This window comes from Dipteris shenzhenensis, chromosome 8, assembly GCF_047967505.1.
Source record: "Dipteris shenzhenensis isolate YYH24624 ecotype China chromosome 8, Dip_SZ_1.0, whole genome shotgun sequence".
In the NCBI taxonomy this organism is placed as follows: domain Eukaryota; kingdom Viridiplantae; phylum Streptophyta; class Polypodiopsida; order Gleicheniales; family Dipteridaceae; genus Dipteris; species Dipteris shenzhenensis.
In genome coordinates this window covers 54,468,813-54,475,822 of record NC_141603.1, presented here as the reverse complement: position 1 = coordinate 54,475,822, position 7,010 = coordinate 54,468,813, and positions in this window count along the sequence as shown.

Sequence of the window (7,010 nt, the reverse complement as noted above, 5' to 3'; positions counted from 1 at the left end):
TAATTTTCTTCTGGTTCAACCATTTGGCCCATAACTTTGACTTCCAAACCAACACTCTCACTTATCTCTCTCTCTTCCAAATGTTTTACCTCTTCCAAGAACTCCAAAAATGCATTCCCACCACTTTCTAGTAGCTTGTCTTAAACTGTCTTCATTCAACGCTTGATTAGTCATTTTACCTCTTCTCTATTCACATTTTTCTTCTACTTGAAAAAAACTCTTAGAGAAAACTTCTATCCAAGATTTGTTTGTCTATCTTTCTCTCTTACTCCCTTATCTCTTCCACTAACTCTCCACTTGCTCTGAGCTCTCTCTTAGAAATCAAAGATTGGACTTGACTTTTCTTGGAAGGAGGGAGAAAAATGGGCAATTTATCAGTTTTGCCCCCCTTTTTGTGTCTTATTGAAGCATAAAAAATCAACGACAGATGGGTGGGGAGAGAGAGAGAGAGAGAGAGAGAGAGAGAGAGAGAGAGAGATTATATTTTGAGTGAGGTGTTGAATGTCCTCCATGCTAAGATTAGTAGTCTTTAGTACGAAGGTTGCACACCATTAGAGTTGAAGAAGGATGGGACCTTCTGTTATGACTCATTGTTGATCATGCCAGAACAAGAAGGCTAGTATGGAAGATTAGAATGCCATATCAAGAAGGCTAGTATGAAATATTATAATATTTTCCCTTTGCTTCTTTTGATAGTCTAAAGTGGTCACTTCCAAGCACAAAGATTAGCAAATCATATGGAAATAAATTGTTCAATGATGTGAGAAATGCTATGAAGCCAACTACTAATGGAAGAAATGCTAGGTTGAGCTAGTTTCTTCCTTTCCCATGATTTGTTGATTTCTGTACTAATTGTAAGCAATTAAGAAAACCAACGATAACATATACATGCAAGAGCTTAGAATTGACTAGCTGTGTGAATTATTTGACAATGGATGGACAACAACATGTCATAGTGAAGACTTGGTACAATATCAACTAAACACTTTAGCTGTAATATTTTGTGAGTACACTTAACAATTCTCGTTTTTATAAAAAATGATAATGTTACACGATACTATTATTGACAAATTCTAATTTTTGCAACAGGTATCTTAGTGGAAGGCAAAATTTTGACATCTCTTTCACATATATAAGGTTTAGATGGAAAAACCTACAATGGGAAGTGATGGATGATGATTTGCATGATGGGACTCATGGTCTAGTGAGGTATACATTGCTTAGCAATGACATACTAAACTAATGTTGGAATTGGAAGAGGAGTGGACTATGTGATCCATTAGAGAAAAAATGCAGTTGGCAACATCAAGCCCTCCCTAGGACTATTATTTTAGACTTGATATTCGTAAAGTTATATATAGGGATGAGACAAACCTCATTTGTGAGAATTTTTGTCCCCTACATACTCTAGAGATAATAGGAAGATGATGGTAGGTTTTCATCTTTTTGTCCCAAAGATTAGAGATTAATAATATCCACCTTTATGGATCCTCAGTGCTTCCACAATGCACTTGACCATGAAGCATTATTAGATGTATGAACATAAATAAAAAATAATACAAATTGATGTTTCATTGATTGTTAAGACTATATTCAATCATTTTTACCATTATATTGATGGCTCTCTATCTCCTCTCTATGGTCTATGAATGGCAAATTGATAAATATTTATAATTTTAAACCTGTGTGGATGTGTGTATATATGTATTATGTGTGAAAGAGATCTAGAGAAAGGAAGAGAGAAAGAGAGAGAGAGAGAGAGAGAGAGAGAGAGAGAGAGACAAACAAACAGAGACAGAGATAGAGGTCACTAAGGGGTTTGATAGTCATTAAGAGAGATGGAAAGACATGGTGAATGAAAGAGACAATGAGAGGATGTGGTATATGGGTCACTAATGCGGGGCTTTGGTAGTAACTAAGAGTAAGTAATAATAATAGTGAGAGAGAGAGAGGGAGAGAGTGTGAGGCTGTGCAAGGGTGGCTGAGAAAGAACAATCATAGTGAGAGAGAAATGAGAGAGAGAGGGGGGGGGATTGATAGTCACTAAGAGGAACGAAGAGTAGTATTAAGGGAGAGAGGATGAGGTTGTGCAAGGGTGGCTAAGAGAGAGAGAGATCTACTAACATCTATAGAGGATATCACAAGTTTATGAGACAAAGTACAAATGACCAAAATATAACTTGCTACATTTGGATAAACAAAGAATTGAGGGAGGCAGATAGAGGGAAAGAGGCATAGGGAGGCACACAAAGAGAGAGAGAGAGAGAGAGAGAGAGAGAGAGAGAGAAGGGGGGGGATTGATAGTCACTAAGAGGAAGGAGTAGTATTGAGAGAGAGAGGGAGAGGATGAGGTTGTGCAAGGGTGGCTCTGAGAGAGAGTGAGAGAGAGAGAGAGATCTACTAACATCTATAGAGGATATCATAGGTCTATGAGACAAAGTACAAATGACCAAAATATAACTTGCTACAATTGGATAAAGAGAGAATTGAGCGAGGGAGATAGAGAGAAAGAGGCACAAAGAGAGAGAGAGAGAGAGAGAGAGAGTCTAGTGACTTAATAGTTTCTTGTTTTTCTTTTTTCTTAAATACAATTCTTTAATTATTGTATTTTTAGGACAATATTGCCTTTCTATTGGTCATCTTGACATTGTAGTGTTTAGACTCCTAAGTGACCCTACTTTCCACATCCTTTTCCCTCATTTTTCCCAGCATCCTCCCACACTCATGGCTGACTACTACTAGATTTCATCCATTGAATCCCATGCCTTAGCAGACTAGATTTCTCAGGGGGGGTCATTATGTATAAACCCTATATATCATGCACATTCAAGGCATACTTGTAAACCTTTATCTGTAAATTTATCATGAATAGTAACACCCTTTTTTAATATACCCTTTATATGTTACCCTTCTTTATGTGAAAATGTGTAAAAAGGGGATTTAAATTACTCCTATTGGACATGCATGCTATGCTTACATATTTATGAGTGAGCCCCCGAGCCAGATTTACCCTATCTTCTACAAGCCAAATCTGTATTGAATCAACCTTTAAGTCTTTTCTTTCTACTAATTATCCCTCTCTTTAGTTTTTAAGATAGACTTATAGGCAATTTCTCACAATTGCTACCTCCCTCACCAATGGGTCCAATTGGATATTTTGAGCTCTCTGGACTAGAGCGATAACTTTGGGAAGACTCTAGGTAGGGCCATGGATAATGTCTCTATCTCTCTTTGTGAGTACACTATTTCCCTCAAAGATGCTACATCTTTCTCTTTGTGGAACATGCTATAAACCTAGCTATAGAGCAAGTTGAGAGCTAGGTCATTCTATTAGCATATTCAAACTATGCATATCCATCCTCTCCACTTATGATCCAAATGAGGCAGCAACCAAGCCACACCTTGATCCAATCACTATTGAGGGTGAGGAATATGGGGCTTAATGAAGTGTTGGAAGAAACCATCTTCGAGAGATTGAGATATTATGTTAGCTTTCAAGATTCCAAGATTTGCAAAAGTCATTGTTCGGGGACAAAGATGAAGAAGCTAGCACCTCAAGTCAGCATGAACTGTAAGACCTACTAGAAAATCGCACACTATAGCCAATGTGGTAGAAGGTATGTAACTTTGCCAGCTTAGGGTTTAGGGTTTATTATCATTTTATTCATCATTTGATTCAATTTTGCATCCATATCATCTATACCCTCTATACTTATATAGGTTCTTCTTTTATATAGGAAATCCCAATTTTGTCTTCAACTGATAGGGAATCAAAACTACGGCTTCTCAATAGCATAGCATAACCCAATAAATCTTTCTCATTTTAAACCTAAGTTCTCATTTAGACATTATTGTTTATAATATGAATTTTAGCCTTTAATCGATAGGCAATCAAAACTAGGGTTTCTTGATTTGAAGACAAAACTCTATAAAGCTATATGATTTTCAACCCAGGTGCTCATTCAATAAAATCTAATGCATTAAGTTACCAACTTCTTTTTGGTCCATATTTTTCAGATTTTGACATTAGAAATAAGCTCAAAAGACCCAAAATGATAAGAACGATTGTAAAAATGCCTATGTTTTAATATGAATTTTTGGACCAAAAGGGCCCTAGAAGTAAGGAATCTGATATCATGTGACTAGGGTCTCCTTTTTGCAAAAAGTACGCCTTTGGTGGCACAATATCAGATTCCTTGCTTCTAAGGTCCTTTTTCGTCTAGAAACTTGTTATATGCTTTAGAATGTTTGAATGAGCACTCTGCTTCAAATAAAATTCCAAAAAAAAACTCATTTGGTTATACATCCAAACCCTAATTTTTCCTTGATTTTGTTATTTTCTTCTTATTTTTCACTAGAAGATTCGTCTAGCATAGAGGATGATCTAGTGAAAAACTACATTAAAAAAAGGACCTGAAAGCATGAAATGTGGTGCCACACGACTAAGACCTAAAGTAGGTTATGGTATCAAATTTCATGATTCCATGCCCTTTTTTTATTTCGTTTTTCATTAGATATGTTTTATTTATTGAAAGAATAATGTGGTGCAATTTTAGTACAAGGAAATATAATAAAAAATTAGGGTTTAGGGTTTGATGTGATATTGATCATAATAGGTGGTTGTAGGATGTTTTTTAAGCTAGATGAAAATGCTAGGCGCAAGGCTGGAAGTAGAGGATTTGCTCGGGGGTCAACAAAGTGGATCCACACACATTGGTCTTTCATTGAAAATTTTTGTTGGATGCAGAGTTAAAGTTGATAAGGTTTAGTATCCTTAGTTGGAGGCTAAAGATGAAGGCCCTCTATCACAATGTTGATGGTGTAGTTTTGATAAAGCATAGTGTTGCTTTGTTTTTATTCTCAGATACAAAATTCAAACCCATCCATAGCATCCTAGCCATTGTAGGACTAGTTGGTATTACTAATTCCAAGCAAGAAAATAAAATCATTGAACCCTTTCTTCTTAGATGAGCCAAATAGGGTGCAAAACCTAGCAGAAAGAAGTGTAGGCTAGAGTATTATGTGCCCTAAAGGATTGCTCAATGTAATCTCACTCTAAATCAATAAAGACTATATTTTTCAATTTTGTTCTTTTGTTGTTGCTAAATATTATTTTCTTTCTTTGAGTTGCATGTAAGTAAATTAGAAGATTGCAAAGACAAAGACAGAGACTATATGATGTGAAAAAAGTAACTCTATTATATTCATAGAAATAATATACAAGATTGAGAATGCCCAAGGTGTAGTACACACAACCAACCCTAACTATCACCCAAGGCATACTATACAAACCAACCCTAAGTATCCTTGAATCACCTATGGCATACAATAAACTACATATCTTTTACAATCATGATGACCCTACTCTTGTGGATGGTAGCCATCTGGACATCATCAATTAGCTACTACCAAGTAGGCCTTAGCTATGTGCTATAAGGCAAGTAGAGCATCTGCTACTATATGCCAAGGAATTTTGACAATCCCTGTCCTATACCACCTAGACATCTGGCTATTATTTAGGTCTTACATGTCCTCCCATACAACCTTGGTAATGCTTGCCTTCAAGATAAGGAGGTTGATAGATTTCTCATGCTTGCATATCTCCCAAAGTGCCATAATTCTAGGTTTAAGTCTATGCTTCTTCACTCATGGAGGATCTCAAGTGATAAGTCTTTGGCTTGGATGCAGTGGTGGATGTTGTGCTTGTGGGCAAGGATGAGGTGGACCCTAATATTGTCCTTCCCCCTCAACGTTGAGGTTGGGATCATGGGTCTTGTCTCTCCTTCTATGCTACCTCCTCTTAAAAGATTTTCTCATTCAAAATAATGTTGCCTCGTCCCCTACTCCACTTGTCATAGCACTTTTGCTTCATCCTCTTCTTTAGCTTCCTCTTCTTCTTGCCTCTCTTGCCTTCATATGGGAATGTTAGGATGGGATTCTGGCTAGCTACCTCCTCTAGCATGGGTTCCTCTTTTTGGGCCTCATCATTAGGCTTAGGCAAATGTTGGCCTAGTTTTTTGGCCTTTTACTTGGAAAAAAGAGGGAGTAGATGCGAGAGCAAGGTTAGGGTGGGGCGATCAAGGGCAGGTGGGAGAAGGTGCAAGAGTATGGAGGTGGAGATTTTTTTAAATAATAAATGAAAATGAGATCCAATTCCTTTATATAGGCCCCAAAACCCTACACTATAAAAAGAAAAAATTCTAATCCTAATCTCTAAAAACATAAAATTGATTCAACATGCATGAAACTCAATTTTTTCCTTTGGTATTGTAATTCACAGCCTCTATATACTAACCTTACTATAGATCACATAACTAAAATTACAAAGACATTCATAAACTTATCTAGGGAATCCACATTGAATAGCACCTAGATGCCATTGGTCAGCAACTATATGCCATTCAAACATAACATGTTTCAAGAAAGTATAATCAAGCAAAAATAAAATCCCAACTATGTACAAAATCTAATGATTGAAATCTACAGATTCGAGAACACACATTAAAAAATGGAAAGTATCAATAGAAACAAGAACTAAAATATCTCATGATTATCTAATGATGGTTATCCAAATCAACCATGCTAAGATAAATATATCAATGTTATTACATCAGTGATAAAACATGGTAAGACAACAACATAAAAAATTAATATTACATACAAAGAGAACAAAAACAACTGATAAAATTATCTTGTATTAGAAATATATAGTAACACACTTAACTTAGTAAATTACATAGAAAGACCACATAATACCTTTAAATACCACAAATATTGTTAGATTATTGCATGCAAAACAAATCAAAATTTAAAACAAACTATCTAATGATGGTATCCAACATGCTAAAACAAATTATGAATGTCAATAACATCATCATATAAAACATGGTAAAACGACAACAAATAAAACTATGTCACATACATAGACCATGAGAATAACAAACAAAATGATCTTACATTAGAAATATAAAGTAGCACACTTAAACTTAGTAAATTACATAGAAACAACA